The 21,799-nt window shown below is 38.1% G+C and overlaps 3 non-coding genes across 3 annotated transcripts; all 3 read left to right on the top strand.

The window, feature by feature from the left end:
- The first annotated feature begins 1,632 nt into the window (after positions 1 to 1,632).
- On the top strand, positions 1,633 to 1,724 carry MIR514A (microRNA mir-514a). Its single transcript, NR_032324.1, has one exon. It is a non-coding gene; the product is annotated as a microRNA mir-514a (primary transcript).
- Positions 1,725 to 8,258: 6,534 nt separating this feature from the next.
- On the top strand, positions 8,259 to 8,356 carry MIR510 (microRNA mir-510). The gene has a single exon (NR_032318.1). It is a non-coding gene; the product is annotated as a microRNA mir-510 (primary transcript).
- Positions 8,357 to 16,395: 8,039 nt separating this feature from the next.
- MIR509-1 (microRNA mir-509-1) lies at positions 16,396 to 16,489 on the top strand. The gene is given in 1 exon segment (NR_032316.1): positions 16,396 to 16,489. It is a non-coding gene; the product is annotated as a microRNA mir-509-1 (primary transcript).
- The last annotated feature ends 5,310 nt before the right edge of the window (positions 16,490 to 21,799 follow it).

Below are 21,799 nucleotides of genomic sequence, written 5' to 3'. Positions count from 1 at the left end.
CAGCTTAAAGCCAGCACATGGCTATGATGACTGATGTATGTGCTTCTGCATGTTTGCTGGATGGAATAGAGAATGGCCCAGCACAAGACGACATGGTGGTAAGAGAGGAGAGAAAGGTGAATTGGACAGGCAGATTACAGTCAAGCTTTCTGATAACAAAACTAATCAGTGTCCACAGGAGATTGGGCCTTCCTCTACTATAACCTATTTTATCTCCCTTGAGAAATGGAGGAGAAGGTGGTGTTTCTTAATTTTGGGTAAGCTTCACAGAGAAAATAGAGGCAAAAAGTGGCCAGTGGGCCTTAAGGCATTCAGTTAAGATGAGGAATATGGGGGTTAATAATGCTGAGGAGAGTTGACGTCTTCTTAGAAATACTAGTACTTTTTAGAAAAATGTTGGGCCTCCTGCAACTATAAATATAGGCTTCGTGTTTTTCTTATTAAAGAAGGAAGATTTCAAGATGTTCAGGCATTGAGATGATTTCCTTTAGTATTCATTGTTGTTTCAATAAAAACTTTATAAACTAGAGATGATGTTTCTCAGACTTTCCCACTTCCATATTTAAAAATACATTCAGCCTGTAGCTACTAAGTTCTAAAACAAACTCCAGTTTAAGGCTGTGAATGTTTTTACTTGAATTTCCTTCTAACCCCTTAATGCCAATTACGTATATACATGTCATTAACATGTAAATACATATGCATATACATAATATATATGCAATTACATATATGTGTAATTAACATGCATGATACATATGCATATACATAATACAGCTTCTTTTTAGTGCACACTTCTGTGAGTTTAGATGAATATGAAATTTGTATAACAATAAAATTTCAATTTTTAATAAGCCTGTAAGATTTGTTGGAGTCAAAACTTCTTTCAGACCCCAGACTCTAGAAATATTTGTTCTTCTGTATTTTGTTGTACCAGGTTCAGTAGACCTAGGGAAATGCAGACACCAAATAGCATGTGTGTTAGATAAAAAATGCAAAAACATGCTCAAAACAACCTTGCTCCAGGAATAGACTAAGAAAATTTATGAACTGCGAGTTATATAAGGGCATCTCTGGACCACAAGCTCATATCTATCTTGTAGATCACTTCCAGTAAGTATAATGGGCTTCTTTTTACTCCCGAGTCTAAGGAAGAAAATCAGTTTCTACTATCTCCACCACAGTAATCACAGATTATTTTCCTTCTTTTTGCTTTCAGGATCTTGTGTGTTTTCACCACTTACTTTGTGATTCCAGAGTAGAGGTAAGTAACTTATGTAAAGGGTCTCAGATCTTTTAAGACTGGAGTTAGGCATTTTCTGCTTAACTATTGGATCTGAGGACTGCATACTGCTGATTCTTTGCAAGAAAAGCACGCAAGGATGTTTCTTTCATGAGCAAGAGAACCTAGACCAAAAGGCGTAATGGTTCTAAGTTCTGAAAACTGCCATGTAAAACCCATGACACATGAGAAGATAGCACTCAAGAGGGATGAATGAAGAAAGACAAGTGGAGTGGGTATTGCATAGGTTATTTGTACAACTGCCAGCAGCTACTCACAGCCTGAAAACATTGAGAAGTTGTTTCAAAAGTACACAAATGGGTGCTTAGGGAGGGCTTCCATCCTTCAACATGTTGTCTGTGGTACCCTACTCTGGAGAGTGACAATCATGTATAATTAAATTTGATTGACACTTCTGTGAGTAGAGTAATGCATGACACGTGCGACAGACAGTGGCACTGTGGGTGCATTGAAGGTGTTTTATTGCACACAGAGGGAAGCTTTCTCTAAAGTGCAGGTATAATACCTCTTCAAACCCCTAGTGCTGGCCTCCCTCAAGGGAAGCCTCTGAAGTGCCTTTCAGAGGCAAGTCTAGGAACTCCCATGGTTCTTCTCTGAGTCATATTCCTTTTCCCAGGTTGCTTGATGGAAATGAGAAAAAGACTTTCAGTGTGATGACAGTGAGACTCATTGCCTCTGTGGTAGTTTTTTTTTTTTTTTCTTTTCTTTTTGTAAAATCTTTTGCCTATGTTATCCCTCAAATCCTTTAACCTGTTCTTCCGTAACTGTTCCCCTCAGGATTTTAAAGGCTTCTCCTTTAGCCCTCCCCAAATGCCCTCCCACTTTTAAGTAATCTATTCTGCTGAAGCTCAGATTTTTTGGCTTTCTGATATTGAATGGGCTTTCTTCATTGGCCCAAAAGATGGTAGTTCTTTTGAAAATATCTTTGAATCCTCTACAAGTCATCAGTTTATTAGGGCTTATGCATAGTACCCAAATAATTTTACTGTTTGATATAATTTTATTTGTTTCTCCACAAAAAGTTCTATATCTTTTAGTTTTGTACAGAGGAGAGAGTTGGGGATGCTAAGCACCATATGTCAGGTGGACTGGAAAAGTGTCTAAGAAGCAAGACACAAATCTTACCTCTTCATGTTGGAAAAAAGGAAATAAGTTGGTGCATCTTTCCTTTAATTCTGATGAGAGAGTTGAGTTGGAAATGGCTCTTTGTGATATTTTGTCTGCATCAATAAGGCAATCACAAAGGATTGAAGTATGGTGATATTTACTTATCAAATCAGGATAAATTTCTCTTTTATTTCTTATCATGGCCACACTGCAAATATCTTCTCACAGTTCATTAATTGTGATCAGATTTTGTGTTGTTTTCTTTCATTTATTGTCTTCTGATTTATTTTTTGCTGTGCGTTATTGGGGACACAAAGTTTTTTGGATGTTTTATGATGGCTTTTGGTGAAATTTTTAAAATGCGTTTTTTTATTTAGTTGCTGTTGATTTCTCTGATCTTTAAAACATAAAATGTCCCATGCCCTGATGCTCTCCCTGAATTCCAGAGAGTGTCAGAGAGAAAATTGTGTTGTTGGGACATTGATTGTGAGAAATAAGCATTTAAAAAAAAATAAGACTCTTCAATGGTGGTGGAGTGTTCTATGGGTTTTAAAAAATACTTGTAGTTCTGTATATATTACTATGATCATTATAGAAAAAAGTTACATTGTCCCCAAAATTACCTCCTTCTGCCTTTTGGGTAGTAAATCCCGAGCGCAGCCTAACATCTGGCAACCACTGCTCTGTTTTCCACCTTTATCATCTTTTTCCACACTGCATAATTGCAGTCTCATGATATGTTGGTCTTTGGTCTGGTTCCTTTCACTTAAAATGCATTCAAAATTCATCCATGTTTCTATAAGAACTAATATTCTCTTGTAACTGCTAAATAGTATTACAGTCAAATGTGAATGAAATGAGTTGTTTCCAGTCGTTGGTGATTATGCATAAAACTACTGTAAAGTTTGCATACAGACATATGTGAGAAGACAAGTTTCATTTCACATTTATAAATAGCTAGAGTGGGATTGCTAGGTCTGTGAAAAGTTTGTTTAAATTGATTTTTTAAAAAAACCTAAAAAGACGAATTTCCAGAATGGCTTTACCATTTTGTGTTTCTATGAACAATGCATCACAATTACAGTTGCCTAAATCATCATCAAAACTTGGTATTGACAAATATTCATAACCATTCTCTATGGCTTATTGATTTATTATATTGTTGTTTAAACTTGCATTTTTTTAATTGACTAATGATGTTGATCAATTTTTCATGTACTTATTGGCCATCCACAATCTCCTATGATGAAGTGTCTATTGAGATTTTTTTTATTTTGTTGGATTTTTTGATTTCTTATTGTGGAATTTTTGGTTTATTATGTATTCTGATTACAAATCCTTTGGCAGAAATGTGATTTGTATATATTTTCTCCCAGTCTCTAATTTCTTATTTGAATTCTCTCAAGTTTGTCTTTATTTACAGAGCAAATATTTTCAATACTGATAGTGAAATGCTGTGTGTGGTACCTTGCTCTAGACAGTGATAATCATGCATAATTAAATATGATTGACACCTCTACAAGTGGAGTAACACATATCACGTACAACATATGTGATGACACTGTGGGTGAATTTAGAGGTATTTAGTTGCATGCAGAGAGATGGTTTCCCTAGAGTATATATATGCCACCCCATAACACCTCTCTGTCCCTCTTGCTGGCCTACTTTTGATAATCCAGTTAAGTGAATTCTCTGAGGCAAGTCTGAGGAATACAAGAAACTGAGAAAAAATTCTCCCGTTGAGGTTTCTTGTTTTTGTTCCCCCCTACCCCCAGGATTTGTACACATTTTCCCAAAATTGCCTGACTAAAATACAAACAGTCTTTCAGTGTGGTTATGTGATTCTTCTCTTCATAAAGAGTATGATTAATTTTGCAGAACCTATTTCCTGCCCCTACATCCAGATCTGTTAACCCATTCTCACTTTTCAGTTGCCCTCATTATCTTCAAAGCTTCTCCATGGTTCTTCCCAAATTCCTTCCTGCTTCCCAGGTCCTAATCTACTTGAAGCTCAGTGTCTCTTCTTTCTGTGGTATTGGAAGTCCTTCTTTTTCAGGGACCTGGAAAATGCTCATTCTTTTGAAAGCATGCTTTTGAATATAATGAAAATTACCAATTTATTACAGCTTGCGTATCATACTGAGAAATTTATACTCTTTGATATGATTTTGTCACTTTTTTTTTTTAAAAAAAGGGATATAGTTTTATTTTCCTTTTGGTGTCCCTTCCTAATGCAGTGAGGTGAGAAAGAGAGAGAGTCAAACAGAGACAGAGAGACATACACAGAGTTACAAGGACATAGAGAAAGACAGAAAAACAGAGGGAGGAGTCAGGAAGAGAATCAATAGCCTGCTTATTTTTATTACTGAGTAGAATATTAGTCGTAAGTGAAGGACATTTGGATTGTTTCCTATTGTTAGTGATTATGAATAATGCTAGGGTATATGTTTGCATACAGATATATGTGCAAACACAAGTTTTATTTTGTGTTAATAGCCCAAAGTGGGATTTATGTTAACTCTAAGTTAAATTTAAGAGAAATAGAAAAAAATTCTTCAAGAATGGCATTAATTACTATGTTGTACTGTCATGAACAATGTATCAGTGATCCACTTGCCCAAATACTTATCTGCACTTGGCATGAGCATGGGTTTTGAGTGTTTTTATTTTTATAGGCTATTCTAATACGGGTGTTTTGTCAATATAGTTTCAGCTTGCATCTCTTCGATGACTGAAATTTTAAGCATCTCTTCATATACTTATTTGCCATTCATATATCTGCTTTGTTGGATTGTCTGTTAAGGTATTTTCCTCATATTTATTGAGTTTGGAGTTTTATTCATTCTGAATTCAATTTATTTGTCAGATATTTGATTTTTTTTTTTTTTTTTTTTTTTGAGATGGAGTCTCACTCTGTCACCAGGCTGGAGTGCAGTGGCACAATCTCGGCTCACTGCAACCTCTGACTCCTGGGTTCAAGTGATTCTCCTGCCTCAGCCTCCTGAGTAGCTGGGATTACAGGCACGTGCCACCCTGCCTGGCTAATTTTTTGTATTTTTAGTAGAGAATGGGGTTTCACCATGTTGGCCAGGATGGTCTCAATCTCCTGACCTCATGATCCGCCCGTCTTGGCCTCCCAATGTGCTGGGATTACAGGCATGAGCCACCACGCCTAGCCCAGATATGTGATTTTCAAATATTTTTTTCTTAGTTTGTGGTTTACTTCTTCATTCCCTTAACCATGTGTTGTACAGAGCAAACTTTTTTTTCATAAAGGATGATTCACCATTTGTTATTTTATGAATTGTATTTTAATGCCATATCTTAGAGTGTCTAAATTTAGGTATATGATTCTTGGTTGACTGTTTTCCTTTTAGCACTATAAATGTTATTCCAGTGTCTTCTGGTCTCTATGGTTTCTGATGAAAAGTCAGCAAAATATCTTGTAGAGGCTCTCTTGGATGCATTAAGTTTCTTTTTTCTAGTATATTTCAATATTCTCTTTTTTTGTTACCAAAAAGTAAATATGTCTCTCAGCTTGGATTTCTTTTGTTTTTGCTACCTGTAGTGTTTTGCACTATCTTTCACTTCTGCTGCCCTATTATGCATATTTTGGTGTCCATGCTAGTGTTCTGCCTTTCTCTGAGGCACTGTTCATTTTCTTCACTCATTTTATTCTTTTATTTTTATAGAATTATCACTTTCAAGCTGTCTTAAACTTTACTGATTCTTTTTTCTCCTAGTTGGTTTTTACTCTTGAGCCCTTCTAGTGAATTTTTCACTTCAATTATTTTACTTTTATACTCCATAAATTCCTTTTCTTTAAATATTTCTGCCTCTTTATTGATAGACTCTTTTGATGAGGCATTGTCAACATAGCTACCTTTACACTTCCCAGCGCTGTTTGTTTAGTGTTTTGAAAATACTTACAGTGGATGCTTCACGGTTGTTGTTTATTAAGTATAACATTAGGCTCTGTTGCAATCATTTTCTGTAATCTACTTTTGTCCTGTGTGTTATATTTTTATTTTCTCTGTATGTGTCAGAATCTCCAGTTGAGAACTGAATATTTTATTAATATATTAGAGAAATTTTGGATGCAGATCTTGCTTCTGGGGATTGTTGTTGTCTGATTTTTTCATTTGTTGATTTACTTGGCTGTGCTGTTTTAGTAAAATCTATATTCTTTTTATTGTGGAAAACCTAATGTTGTTCTTTGCAAGGCATAACTTTGTATATGTACATAGTCACTCTAAACTGTCATGGTTTTAGTAGAGTTCTTTGTTCTTTTGCTGATGTTTCTGTTAAGCTGCCTGCCTCTGCGGTATCACACACAGGTAATAAACTTCAGTGTTTGCAGATGGATTATTTTGTAGCTTTTGAGAATACCATGGGCAAAATTGCTTTAGAGTCTGATCCAAATACTTTGCAGATAGTTTTGGGGGCAGGTCTCTAAAGGCTGTTCTACCAGAAAGGCTCTTATTAACTGTCTGTTTCCTGATTCCAGTTCTATCTTAATTACTTGGCACCACAATCTACATTATTTGTGAGACCTTTCCCATCTTCCGTTAGAACTGAAGTCATTTTCTTTTTTGAGGAGGAAACCTTTAATGCTTTGTTCTCTTAGGTCTAGTCTCTCTCAATGGACAAATCCCTGAGCAATTGCCCCAAGCTGAGAATAAAGCAGTGTCCTGCTTCTTGTACACTGATACCACTGCTTTACAACCAGGGTGATGAGTAATAGCAGTGGATTCTGGTTTTCTGGTTTGCCTCTCCCAACGTGGAAGCTCCCCCTGATGATTGAGCTGAGATGAAGAATATTACGTACTTAATACTCTCAGCCAGCTGCACCTGGTATAGAGCCTAAACCCTGTGATGAGGAATGGCTATAGTAGCAGGCCTCTGACCTCTAACCTCACATGCCTAGTATTTAGCCTCTGAAACACTAAACTGGGTTTGTGGAGTGGATGAGAAATTCTGGAGGTTTCTTAAACCCACAAGTATATTGTTGCTCTTGATTAGGAGATAGGGGAACAGGTAATTTTGTAAGCCACAGTCACCTTAAATTCTCAGTTCTCAGTCTCTGAAATCCAGTCACCAAAATTGTGTCCATATTTTTTGGTGTGCTAATTTTAGTTTTGCAGGGAAACATAGTCACCTAGTAGCATGTGTCTCAGATTGGAAAAATGCAAACACATGCTAAAAAGAACCTTGCTCTAAGAAAACCCAGACACTGAAAAATCTCTAGGAGTGTCTGGGTGCCTAGCACAATTTCTGTTTTGTAGATCACTCCTGGTAAGTAAAATGAGATTTTTTTCTCACTTCAAAGTTTGATGAGGATAAAAGAAATTCTACTCTCTCCATCTCATCACCCACTGATTATTCTCTCTTCTTTGCTTCCAGGATCCTGTGTGATATCCTTGCTTATTCTGTAGTGAGGAGTTGTAGTAAGGCACTCAGGTAGAAGAACTCAGATCTTTGGATGATAGGCACAGATTGGTGAGATAAGTGTAATGTCTGGGTAGCTACTAAATCTGGGGAACGCAATTTACTTGTTAATGTTTTATATAAAACAATGGGAAAAGAAATAGAATAAGGCATCCAATGATATTTTTCCCATTAGCAGGAGAGCCTAGCAGGAAGGTTCTTGGTCCTGAAAACTGCCATGTGAAAACTCCAAACCATGAGTGGACAACACTCAAGGGGGAATAAGTGAATAAAAAATGGTGTAGGTTCTTCAGGGATCATTTAAATAAATGCCAATGGCCACTTACAGACTGAAAACATTTGAGGGGTTGTTTGAAAAGTATGTGATTGAATATTTAGGCTGTGCTCCCATTTTCAGGAATGCTGTGTGTGTGTGGTATCCTACTCCGGAGAGTGGCAATCACATATAATTAAGTGTGATTGAAACCTCTAAGAGTGGAGTAACACATGACATGTACTACATATGAAATGATATTGCAGGTATTTAGTTGCATGCTGAGGCATGCTTTTCGTAGAGCATAGATAGTCCATCTGAAACCCTCCTCAGTACTAACCTAGCTCGGGAGTTTCTACATAAACTTCTGAAGACAAGACATAGGAAATAAATGTCTTGGGAAAAAGTGTTTCACTGAATTCTTATGGGCTTCATATCCTTCTTTACAAAATTGCAAGACTAAAATGGGAAAAAAAGCCTTTTAGTATGATCATTTTTTTTTTTTATAACCCTTACCTGCCGAGTCTGTCCTGCAGACCGTGGCCAAGTGACGGATGAAAGGAGTACTCAGACACAGGCATGCAGTATAAGAGCAATTAGGGGAATGCCTAGCACTACTGGCTGAAGAGTGAGCAGTCTCGAACAGCTGGAGCTGCTTGCTTTTATTCAGTACAGACAAAATAGTGAAAGCCCCAGCCAACACAATCTGTGGGTAATTAACATTATTATTTCCCCTTTCAGGAAGCAGTCTCCTGTGCTGATGGTCAAAGGTCGGTTTCCAGACAATGTAAGTAAACAAGCCTGTTTACACCAAATTCCCCTACACTTCCTTGTACCTACCCCTTGCCCTCTGCCTCAGGTTAAGAGAACAGCTGCCTTCAGCTTATTCATCCCTGAAGCTATCCAGAGCCTTCCGACCTTTCAGAAGGCCTCCTCCTTTCCCTATACCTTCTCCTACCACTCTAACCAATCTCCCACATCTCCCCCCTTTCTGTTTTTAGCATCAGGTTTTGTTGATTGAATAGTACAGATGTGTGCAGCGACAGGTTTGACAGGCACAGCGGTTACAGCTCGTGTTCTGGCTTTGCATCCTAGAATCAGTAAATAACATAAGTCAAACATGAGTATAGTCAGTATTATTCTTTTCTAATCAAGGAGAGATATGTAGTGTTACTTGGCACCTCAGTTCAATGTGTGCCGTTACTAAGGAACCCCACTGGGGGTATGTTAACCCCTCCCAGCCAAGCGGTTACGTTATTAGAGGATGGGAAGGGGGTGTCTGCCAAGGTAACAGGTTGGAAGAAAGGCGAATCTAGAAGATGGGCCCAATAGAGTGTAGCAGGTATGGGTTGCAGGCAAAGTGAGAGAATAAGAAAGGTTAATACCCTATGAGAGTTGCAATGTACAACAGCGAGCATAGCAAGGAATAGATTATCTGGAGTGAATGGTGTCTGTGTCCGGAGAAGGATTCACTCGGCCTCCTGAGTTGTCTTCTTCAGCATCCCCCAGGTAATGTCCAGGGCCTGTGTCATTGGAGGAAGCCACATCATCTGGGGCTGCAGGTCCTGCAATGTCATTTCCTTTATTTTTGATACCGGGTTGGGCCTTAGCCACGCCATGGTATGGTTTGATGTGTCTGTCACACTGGAATCCAAAGAGGACTTGAGTGGGGCGTGAACACAAGCATATTCTCTTCCCCAGGTTAGCAGATAATTTGGACCACACCATACATTACTATTAGCATCTTTCCATAACACCACCGGTTTTGTGCCTTGAGGGGCTTTTGCAAACTACTTTTCTATGGTTGATTGAAATTTATCATCTAAATTAAAAAAATTAAGAGTAAATAAGACTTGTGCTAGTAGTGTTGCAGCATCCTTACTCATATCCCCCCTTTTTTGTTTACTGAGCATATTTTTAAGGGTGGAATGGGCATGTTCTGTGGCTTGTCCTTGGGGTTTGTACAGGATGCCTATGGAATGTTGGACATTCCGTGTGTGACAAAATTGGTGAAACTGGGAGCTGGTGTAAGCCGGACCATTGTAAGTTTTAATTTTTGTGGGCCACCCCATAAATGCAAAAGTTAAGAGAAGACGTTTAATGACATACTGGGCAAACTCTCTGGGAAGAGCATGAGTGCTAATTAGGTGGGAATTGGTATCAATGTATATATGTACATATTTTAGTTTTCCAAATTCAGGGATGTGCATAACATCTGTTTGCCATAACTGATTAGGTTCTAGTCCTCTAGGGTTAACACCTGTTGATGGAGGGGACATGCCTCTGAGCTGGCCTTTCATTAATGATGGCTGGTATTGTAAACGCAAATTTTTCTCTTGAATATTGAAAGTATATTCATACTTTCAATCATTTTACAGAAATGTCAATTGCATATATTTTCACAGGTTGTCTTTGTTTTTCACTCTTATTAGTATTGTGCTACACAGAACAAAGGTTATGTTTATTTTGATATATTGTAATTGGTAATTCTTTTTCCTTTCTGAATTGTGCTTTTAATGTCCCAGCTAAGAGCTTTTAGTCTTAGATATAAGAATCTTGGTTGACATATTATTTTTTTGGCACTTTGAATATGTCATCTCACTGTCTTCTGGCCTCCATGGTTTCTGATGAAATGTTCATTGTTAATCTTAGTGAGGATTTATTTTATGCAATGAACTGTTTTTCTGTTATAGCTTTCAAAATTCCCTTTTATCATCACCTACAGATTAAATATAATATCTGTCCATTTGGACCTCCTTACATTTATTCTACTTTGAATTTGTTGTATGTCTTTGATGCGTAGGTTATTGCTTTTTACTACATTTGGGACATTTTTAACCATTATTTTGAAGATTTTTCACTGCTCTTTTTCCTTTTCTCTCTCCTTCTGTTACTCTCAATACATATTTTATTGTGTCTTCTCCTGTTCCACTTTTATCTAATGCTCTGCTTTTTACTCTTATTCACTTTACTGTGTATTCTTTGTAAACAATAATCATTATCAATCTGTTTTCTAGTCTGTCTTCTGCTAGTTCAAATCTACTGTTGAACCTCTTTGTTGAATTTTTCATTTCAGATGTTATGCTTTTAAACTCCAGAATATTCTATTTAAAACATTTCTACCTCTTTTTTTGATATGTGTGTCTGATGAGACATTGTCACAATAACTTCTATTGCTTCTCAAATAATGGTTTATTTCTTTGTAAGTATTTATACTTGCTTTAGCGTATTTATCCATGACAGTGATATTTGGACCTTCTCACAGGAATGCTTTGGATTCTAGTGTCTGTTTTTCTCCTGTGTATTGGATACATTTTCCTTTTCTTTTCATGTCTTAGAAATTTTATTGAAAGCTAGACATTTTAGATAATTTACTGAAGCAATTCCAGATAATGTTCTCCCCTTCCAGAGATTGTTTTGTTTTTGTCTTTTGTTTAATTGCATATTAAATTTAAAATACTATACTAGTAAAGATTTGTCTGCAGTATGAAGCCTCTTATGTTGTTCTTCATAGGGCATAGCCTTCAATATGCACTTAGTCATTCTAAGAAGACAGCAGGGGTTTTTCGTTTGCATTTTTGTGTGTATTTGTTTTGTAGAGATGGGGCCTCACTGTGTTGCCCAGGCTTGTCTTGAACTCCTAGCCTCAAGCAATCCTCCCACCTCAGTCTCTCAATGTACTGGGATTATAGGTGAGAGCCACCATTCCCAGCCAAAGGCAGCAGTTTTATTGGGATTCTTTTTGAATGTTTTTGTTCCTGCTCTCTTTGTCAAGCTGTCTGCCTTTGAGTTTATTACACACAGCCCTTAGGCTCCCTAATTTTAGATAATTATTATATATTTCTTAAATGCTATGGACAAAAATTGTTCCAGAGTTTTATTCAAATAATTTAGATGCCTTTCCATAGGTAGTTATTGAGAAACGTTTTTAAGGTTTTTGCGGATAGCAAGAGGGCTTTCATTATTTAGCTCTTTCCCTGGTTCACTCTGGTTTCTTGCTCTCAGGGAGCATCATCTTATTTACTAATCACCAAAATCTACATTGCCTTTGAGAATGCATTAGGATTGACCTTTCCCATGCTCTGTTACAAATAAAGTCAGATTCTTTAGGGCAGTGGTCCCCAACCTTCCTGGCACCAGGGACTGGTTTCGTGGAAGACAGTTTTTCCACAGACCAGGTTGGAGGGGATGGTTTTGGGATGAAACTGTTTCATCTCAGATCATCAGGCATTAGATTCTCATAAGCAGCATGCAATCTAGATCTTTCACATGGGCAGTTCACAATAGGGTCCTTGCTTCTATGAGAATCTAATGCTATCACTGAACTAACAGTAGGTAGAGCTCAGGCAGTAATGCTGGCTTGCTTGCCCATCACTCACCTCCTGCTGTGTGGCCTGGTTCCTAACAGGTCATGGACTGGTACTGGTCCACAACCTGGGGGTTGGGGACCCCTACTTTAGGGAGAGCTTTAATATTCTATATTAGGCCAGCATCTCACACTAGGCAAAATGTTAGAACCACTGAGCTGGAGCTGGCATTAAGGGCAGTGGCTTGCTTCCCTCACAGTGACATTTCTGCTTTATGAGCATGTTGCTTATCAGTGGTTGTAGACCATGTTTTCATATGCTTCATCTGCAGTACACTCTAGAATAGTGGTCTGAGCATTGGAACAGTGCCCCTGACTTCTTACCACATAGACATGGTGTTTTGTCTCCAAGCCATTAAGCTGGGTGTGTGGGATGGTTGAGAAATGCCAAAGGCCTATAACTTCCATGAATATACCATAGCAATTATTGGGTGCTACAGAGGAAATTCCTTTTGTAGGCCACAGTCACCTAAACTCCTCAGTCCTCATCCTCTGGCATTCATTCACCATATTTGTATACCTGTAGCTTGATGTACCAGGTTCAGTTTTTCCAGGGAGATGCATATGCTATATAGTATATCTCAGAATGGAAAAATACAACAGCATGCTCAAAACAAACTTGTTCCAAGAAAAGACCCTGAAAACCTAGGAAAGAATTTGAGGGCATCCTTAGGCAACAGGTATAGTTTTAATCTTGTAGATTACTCCTGATAAGTAAAATGGGCTTTTTATATATTACTGACTGAGGAAGAAAGGAAATTTCTGCTCTCTTTATCTTATCATTCACTGATTATTCTCCTATTCTTTAATTCTAGGATCATGTGTGTTTTTCTTGTTTATTCTGTATCTCAGGAGTTGAGGTGCATAACTCAAGACTTAGAGGGACTCATATCTTCAGGTGACAAGTATGGTGTATTAGTCAGTTTTCACACTGCTGATAAAGACATACCCAAGACTAAGCAATTTACAAAGGAAAGGGGTTTAATGGAGAACTCACAGTTCCATTAAACAGTTCCACAGAACTCACAGTGGCTGGGGGAACCTCACAATCATGTTAGAAGGCAAGGAGGAGCAAGTCACATCTTACGTGGATGGCAGCAGGCCAAGAGAGAGAGCTTGCACTAGAAAACTCCTTTTTTTTTTTTTTTTTTTTCGAGACAGAGTCTCGCTCTGTCACCCAGGCTGGAGTGCAGTGGCACGATCTTGGCTCACTGCAAGCTCCACCTCCTGGGTTCACGCCATTCTCCTTCCTCAGCCTCCTGAGTAGCTGGGACTACAGGCACCCTCCACCACGTCTGGCTAATTTTTTTTGTATTTTTAGTAGAGACAGTGTTTCACTGTGTTAGGCAGGATGGTCTCGATCTCCTGACCTCATGATCTGCCCACCTTGGCCTCCCAAAGTGCTGGAATTACAGGCATGAGCCACCATGCCTGGCTGAAAACTCCCATTTTTAAAACCATCAAATCTTGTGAAACTTAGTCACAATCACAAGAACAGCACAGGGAAGACCCGCCCCCATGATTCAGTCTTCCACTGGGTCCTTCCCACAACACATGGGAATCAGGGGAGCTTCAAGATGAGATCTGGTTGGGGACACAGAGCCAAACCATGTCATTCCACCCCAGCCCCTCCCAAATCTCATGTTATCATATTTCAAAACACAATCATTCCTTCCCAACAGTCCCCCAAAGTCTTAACTCATTTCAGCATTAACTAAAAAGTCCACAATCCAAGGTTTTGTCTGAGACAAGGCAAGTCCCTTCAACCTATGAGCCTGTAAAATCAAAAGCAGGTTAGTTACTTCCTAGATATATTGGGGGTACAGGCATTGGAAAAATACAACCAATTCCAGTGGAAGAAATTGGCCAAAACAAAGGGGTTACAGGCTCCATGCAAGTCCAAAATCCAGAGGGGCAGTCAAATCTTAAAGCTCCCAAATGATCTTCTTTGACTCCATTTCTCACATCTAGGTCATGCTGATGCAAGAGGTGGGTTTCCACAGCCTTGGGCAGCTCCACCCCTATGGCTTTGGAGGGTACAGCCTCCTTCTTGGTTGTCTTCATGGGCCAGTGTTGAGTGTCTGTCACTTTTCCAGGGACACAGTGCAAGCTGTCAGTGAATCTACCATTCTGGGGTCTGGAGGATGGTGGCCTTCCTCTCATAGCTCTACTAGGCAGTTCTCAGTAGGGACTCTGTGTCAGGGCTGTGATCCCACATTTCTCTTCTGCACTGCCATAGCAGAGGTTCTCTGTGAGAGGCCTGCCTCTGCAGCAAACTTCTGCCTGTAGATCCAGGCATTTCTATTCATCCTCTGAAATCTAGGTGGAGTTTCCCAAACCTCAATTCTTGACTTCTGTGAACCCACAGGCTCAACAGCTTATGGAAGCTGCCAAGGCTTGGGGCTTGCACCCTCCAAAGCCACGGCCTGATCTATACCTTGACCCCTTTTTGCCACAGTTGGAGTGGATGGGATGCAGGGCACCAAGTCGCTGGACTGCACATAGCATAGGAACCCTGGGCCTGGCCCACAAAACCACTTTTTCCCCTTAGGCCTCCAGGCCTGTGATGGGAGGGGCTGCCACAAAGACCTCTGACATGCCATGGAGATACTTCCCCCATTGTCTTGGGGATTAACATTTGGCTCCTCATTACTTATGCAATTATCTGCAGATGGCTTGGATTTTCCTCAGAAAGTGGGTTTTCCTTTTCTATTGCATTGTCTGGCTGCAAATTTTCCAAACTTTTATGCTCTGCCTCCCTTATAAAATGGAATGCCTTTAACTGTATGCAAGTTACCTCTTGAATGCTTTGCTGCTTAGAAATTTCTTCTGCCAGATACCCTAAATCATCTCTCTCAAGTTCAAAGTTCCACAGATCTCTAGGGCAGGTGCAAGATTCTGTCAGTCTCTTTGCTAAAACATAACAAGAGTCACCTTTGCTCCAGTTTCCAACAAGTTCCTCATCTCCATCTGAGACTACCTCAACCTGGATTTCATTGTCCATATCATTGTCAACATTTTGGGCAAAGCCATTCAACAAGTCTCTAGGGAGTTCCAAACTTTCCCACATTTTCCTGTCTTCTTAGCTCTCCAAAGTGTTTCAACCCATGCCTGTTACCCAGTTCGAAACTCGCTTCCACATTTTCAGGTATCTTTCCAGCTGTGTCCCACTCTACTGGTACGAATTTACTGTATTAGTCCGTTTTCACATTGCTGATAAAGACATATCCAACACTGGGCAATTTACAAAGGAAAGAGGTTTAATGGAGAGCTCACGGTTCCATGTGGGTGGGGAAGCCTCACAATCATGTTAGAAGGCAAGGAGGAGCATGTTACATCTTACGTGGATGGTTACAAGGAAAGATAAAGAGCTTGTGCAGGAAAACTCCCATATTTAAAACCATCAGATCTCATGAGACTTAGTCACTTTTTTGAGAACAGCACAGGAAAGACCTGCCCCCATGATTCAATCATCTTCCACTGGGTCCCTCCCACAACACCTGGGAATCATGGGAGCTACGAGATGAAATTTAGGTGGGGACACACCTGATATGAGATTGATGAGATGGAGGATTATTTACTACTTAATTAATGGATTTAAAGAATGCAAACTGGTAGTAAATGCTTTGCAAGTAGCAATGTGAAAAGGGACAGGATAAGACATGCAAGGATATTTCTTCTGTGGGTAACAGAACCTAGCAGAAATGTTTAATATTTCTCAGTTCTGAAAACTGTCAGGTGAAAGCTGCAGCGTGGGAGTGGACGGCACTCAAAGCGGGAAATATAAGGAAAGATAGTGGATTGGATGCTATAGAAGTCCTTTGTCCAAATTCCAATGGCCACTCACAGCTTGTAAATATTGAGTGGTTGTTTTAAAGGTGAATGGGTGGGTATTAAAGCAAAACTGCCATCCTCAGACATGTTGTGTGTGGTACCCTACTGCAGGCAGTGGCAATCATGTATAGTTAAAAATGATTGGTATGTCTGTGGGTAGAGTAATGCATGACACATGCAACATACATGACGACACTATGTGTGTGTTAGAGGCATTTAGTTGCATGCAGAGGGATGCTTTCCTTACAGTGCAGGTATTTTCCCCTCGCAAACCCTCCACTTCCATGCTGGACTACCTCAGAAAACTCTCTCAGGTGCCTGATCAGAGGCGTGATCTAGGAATTTAAGGTCCTCGCAAAAAGCCTCCCATTGAGTTCTTCTGAGATTGATTTCCATTTCTATAATGTTGCCTGATTGAATCAAGGTTTATCTTGCCATTATGTAGTTTCTTTCTGCCTTAAGAGTGTTATTCATTTTGCAGAAACTATTTCCTACTCCAACATCCCAATCTGTTAACTGTTAGCTTCCTTTCTCATTCAAGTCTTCTTAAGCCTTCCAAAATTCCCTCCTGCTTCTTAAACACTTAACCTTCTGAAAAACAAAATATTTTCTATCTCAGATATAAAATGTTCTGTTTCTTCATGTGCTAATAAAGTACATATTCGTTCTTTTGTAAATATATTTTAATCTATTATTAGTAACTAATATATCAGGAGTTGTGAATTATACTGAGAAATTTTTATTGTTTGATTTTTTTTTTTTTGCATTTAAAAACATTTTTGTATCTCTAGTTTTTAATTTACTTCCTTTATGGTATTTCTTTCTGATTCAGTGATGAGGGAGGGTGGATGGAAGCAGAAAATGGGGAAAGGAGAGAATGAGAGTCAGAATTAGGGTAAGATCAAGAGCAAGAATAATCTTTTTTTTTTTTTTTTTTTTTTTTTTTTTTTTTTTTTTTAAATCAAGTAGGGTAGAAGTCACAGGTGGACATCTAGGTTTTATTCCAGTTATTCATGGCTATAAATAAAGCTACTTTTTATATTTGCATACAGATGTATATATGAACACAAGTTTCATTTTCCTTGTGTAAATTGCTACTAGTAGGATTTGAAGGTCATGTGGCAAGTGTAAGTTTAAATTTCTAATTAATTAAAAAATAATTTCCAGAATGGTTTTACCATTTTGTGCTGCTTTAAGCAATGTATTAGTGATCCAGTTACCCAACTCCTCGTCAGCATTTTGTATTGAGAAGCTTTTGTTTTGCTTTTTATTAGCAGTTTTAATATGTGTATAGTTCCCTTGTCAGTTGTGGTTTTAATTTGCATCACCTTATCGACTGAAAATGTTGAGCACCTGTACATGTACTTACTTATCGTTCATGTATCTTCTTTGATGAAGTGCCTTTGGGATTTTTCTCACCTTTATTGAGTTGTTCACTTATTTTTGAGGTTTACTATATACATGTAGATAGAGATATATAGGTATACTGCATACAATTTCTTGGCCAGAATTATGATTTACATATATTATCTCTCAATCTGTTTTGTTTTTTTTTTTATTTTCAACAGTATTTTGTGCAGAGCAAATGTTTTCAATTTTGATAAAGTACAACTTATCAGTTTTTCAATTTATGTGTTATGCTTTTAATGCTGCATCTAACAACTTTTAGCCTTAGACGTGAGATTCATGGTTAACTATGTTTTTCTTTCAGCATTTTGAATATGTTCTACAACTGATTCTAGCTTCCATGGTTTCTCAAAAAAAGTCAGCGTTAAATCTTGGAAGAATCACTTGTATGACATATGCTCCCTTTCTCTTGCAGCTGTAAAGGTATTCTTTCTTGTACACATTCTCTTTCTCTCTCTGTCTCTCTCTCCATTAACAGATTGAATACAATGTCTTTAACTCTGGATATCTTCATGTTAATCTCACTTTTCTGATGTATAAATTTATGTTTTTATGAAAGTTGAAGTTTTTAGCATTATATCTTTCAACACTATTTTTTTCTGGTTTTCTCTCTCCTTTCCTGATGATATTTCCATTAGGCATATTTTAGTATGACTCTGGCGTTTCACCTTTCTGAGGCCCTTCTCATGCTATGTTACTCAATGGAAAAGGGTAAAAAACCAACCAAACAAACAAACAAAAAAACAACTGTAAACTATCTTGTTCCAGGAAAATGCTCAGAAAACTCAGGAACATAACAGGAACAAAAAGAAATATAAGAACATCCCAAGATACCAAGACCATTTTCTGTCTCGTTGATCACTCCTGGTATGTAAAATGAGCTTTTTCAATTCCCGAGTCTGGAAAGAAAAATGAATTTTTACTCTTTCCATTCCACTAGCTACTGAACCTACTGATTATACTGATTATTATCTTGTTATTTACTTAGTTGATCTGGTTTTTTTTTTTTTTTTTTTTTTTTTTTTTGAGACGGAGTGTTACTCTGTCACCCAGGCTGGAGTGCAGTGGCATGATCTCGGCTCACTGCAAACTCCGCCTCCTGGATTCACACCATTCTCCTGCCTCAGCCTCCCCAGCAGCTGGGACTACAGGCGCCCGCCACCACACTAGTTTTTTTGTATGTAGAGATGGGGTTTCACCATGTTAGCCAGTATGGTCTTGATCTCCTGACCTCATGATCCACCCGCCTCGGCCTCCCAAAGTGCTGGGATTACAGGCGTGAGCCACCACGCCCAGCCAATCTGGTCTTTTTTATCTGCTCATTCTGTGATTCAGAAATTGAGGAACATAACTCGGATAAAAGGACTCAGATCTTTGGGTGACAAGGCAAGAGTGGTGAGATGCAGTATATTTACTGCTTAATTATTGGATCTAAAGAAGACAAATGATTTGTTAATGCTTTATATATAATAATGGAAAAAAAATCAGGACAAGACACTCAGGGGTACCTCTTATATATGCAAGAGAACATAAGAGAAAGGCTTAATGATTCCAGCACTTTGGGAGGCCAAGGCGGGTGGATCACTTGAGGTCAGGAGTTCGAAACCAGCCTAGCCAACATAGTGAAACCTAGTCTCTACTAAAAATACAAAAATTAGCTGGGTGTGGTGGTGGGTGCCTGTAATCCCAGCCACTCGGGAGGCTGAGGCAGGAGAATTGCTTGAACCTGGGAAGTGGAAGTTGCTGTGGGCCAAGATTGCACCACCACACTCGAGCCTGGGCAACAGAGTGAGACTTCATCTCAAACAAACAAACAAACAAACAAACAAAAAAGAGGCTTATTGGTCCTCAGTTCTGAAAACTACCATGTGAAAACTTCAACACACGAGTGGATAACATTTCAGGGAAGAATGGATGAGGAAAAAAACAGTGGAGTGTTCACTGTAGAGGTACTTTGAACCAATACTGGTAGCCACTCACAGCCTGAAAACATTGAGTAGCTTTTAAAAAGGTACATGAATGGGTGTTTAAGCAGGACTTCCATCCTTAGACATGCTGTCTGTGGTACCTTACTCGAGAGAGTAGCAATCACATATGGTAATCACATATGATTGAAACCTCTACGAGTAGTGTAACGCATGACATATGCAGCACATGTAATATAACTATGGGTGCACTTGAGGGAAGATTAGTTGCATGCAGAGAGCTGTTTTCCATGGAGTACATCTATGCTGTTCACACACCTCCCCCACCTTGCTGGACTATCTCATGGAATCATCTTATGTAAATTTGCAGAGGCAAATCCTAGGAACTAAAGGTCCTGGAAAAACGCCTTTTCTTGTTTTTATTTTTTCCCGGGATATTTGATCCTGGCATTTCTATCTATTTTTGTGAAGTTGCCTGACGAAAATGAAAACCAGGTTTTCAGTGTGGCTATGTTTTTATTCTCTGCTACAGAGTATTAAGTTTTACAGAACCTTTTTCTTTCTTGATGCTTATATCAGTTTACAAGTTATTATTTATCATTCCCCCTCCTCATTTTCAAGCCTTCTTTTTAGGCCTTTCCAAATCCCCTTCTACTACTCAGATCCCAACCTGCTGACAACATATTTTCTGTCTTAAATATAAAAGCTCATTTTTTTTCTTCATTGGCTGAAGAAGTACTCATTCTTTGAAAAGCATTTGAATCCTTTATAAGCCACCAATTTATAAGAGGTTGTACATAGCACACAGAAACTTGTACTCTCTGATTTATTTCATTTTGTTTTGCTATTACTATTTATTTTAACTTACATGTCTTTCATTTTCCCTTTATTTTTCACACAGTGTCATTTCCTAACACTGTGATGAGTGAGAGTGATTGAAAAAAAAAGAGAGAGAGAAACGGGGAGAGAGAAAGCAAGAAAAAGCAACAAGACTCAATTGCGTCAGTGTTTTTATTACTGAGTTGGGTACAAGTCAGGTGATGGACAATCTTTTTTTCAACTTGTTGGACATTACAAATAATTGTACCATGCACAGTTGCACACAGATATGTGTATAAATACAAGTTTTATTTTACTTGCACAAGTAGTCAGCAGTGTAACTTGCAGGTCTTATGGTAAATGTAATTTTAAATTTAAAAGCAATAGAAAAATAACTTATTCCAGAACTGCTTTAACATTTTTTGCTGCCATGAAAAATGTCTAACATCTCCAGTTACTCATATTCTTATCAGTGTATTTTGTTGGCAATTTTTGTGTTGTTTTGTGTTTTTATTAGCCATTGTAATATTTGTATAGATTTTTGTCATTGTAGTTTTAATTTGCACATTCATATTGACCACAAGTATTGAGTGTCTCTTAATATATTTATTTGCCATTCATACATCTTCTTAATGAAGTATCCATTGAGGAATGTTTACAAATTTTATTGCACTGAGTTATTATTAATGATATTTAAGAGTTCTTATATGTTCTGAATACAACTCCTTTAAAAATGTGATTTGCATACATATCTCAATCCACAATCTGGTTTTTCATTCTCTTAACTGTTTCATACAAAGCAAGCATTTTCAATTTTAATAAAATGCAATTTATTGATTTTTTATGTTACGAGTTGTGCTTTTAGTACCATAGTAAACAGCTGTTAGCCTTAAATATATTATTCTTGTTTGACTGTTTTTGTTTTAGCATGTTGAATATAACCTCCCACTGCTTTCTGGCCTGTATACTTTCTTGTGAAAAGTCAGCTATTAATCTTACAAAAATTACTGCATGCAATGAGTTGCTTTTCTCCTGCAGCTGTCAATAATAACTATTTTTCATAGGTATCAACAGATTGCATATAATGTCTGTTAATCTGAGTTTCTTTGTATCTGTTGTACTTGAAATTTGTTGTACTTCTTCAATGTGTAACATTTTTCATCAAATTTAGGAAGTGTTCCTTCCTAAGAATATCTATTTGGGCAGATTTCTTTTTCCTTTACTCTCTCTTCTGATTCTGGTAATTCCATAACGAAGATCTTTTGCCCTTTCTGTTCTTTTACCTCCTTGATGCTCTGTTCATTTTTCCTTATTCATTTTCTTCTGCATTCTTCATA

The sequence above is a fragment of the Macaca mulatta genome, chromosome X, assembly GCF_049350105.2.
Source record: "Macaca mulatta isolate MMU2019108-1 chromosome X, T2T-MMU8v2.0, whole genome shotgun sequence".
In the NCBI taxonomy this organism is placed as follows: Eukaryota; Metazoa; Chordata; class Mammalia; order Primates; family Cercopithecidae; genus Macaca; species Macaca mulatta.
This window is presented reverse-complemented; position numbering and strand designations above follow the sequence as displayed.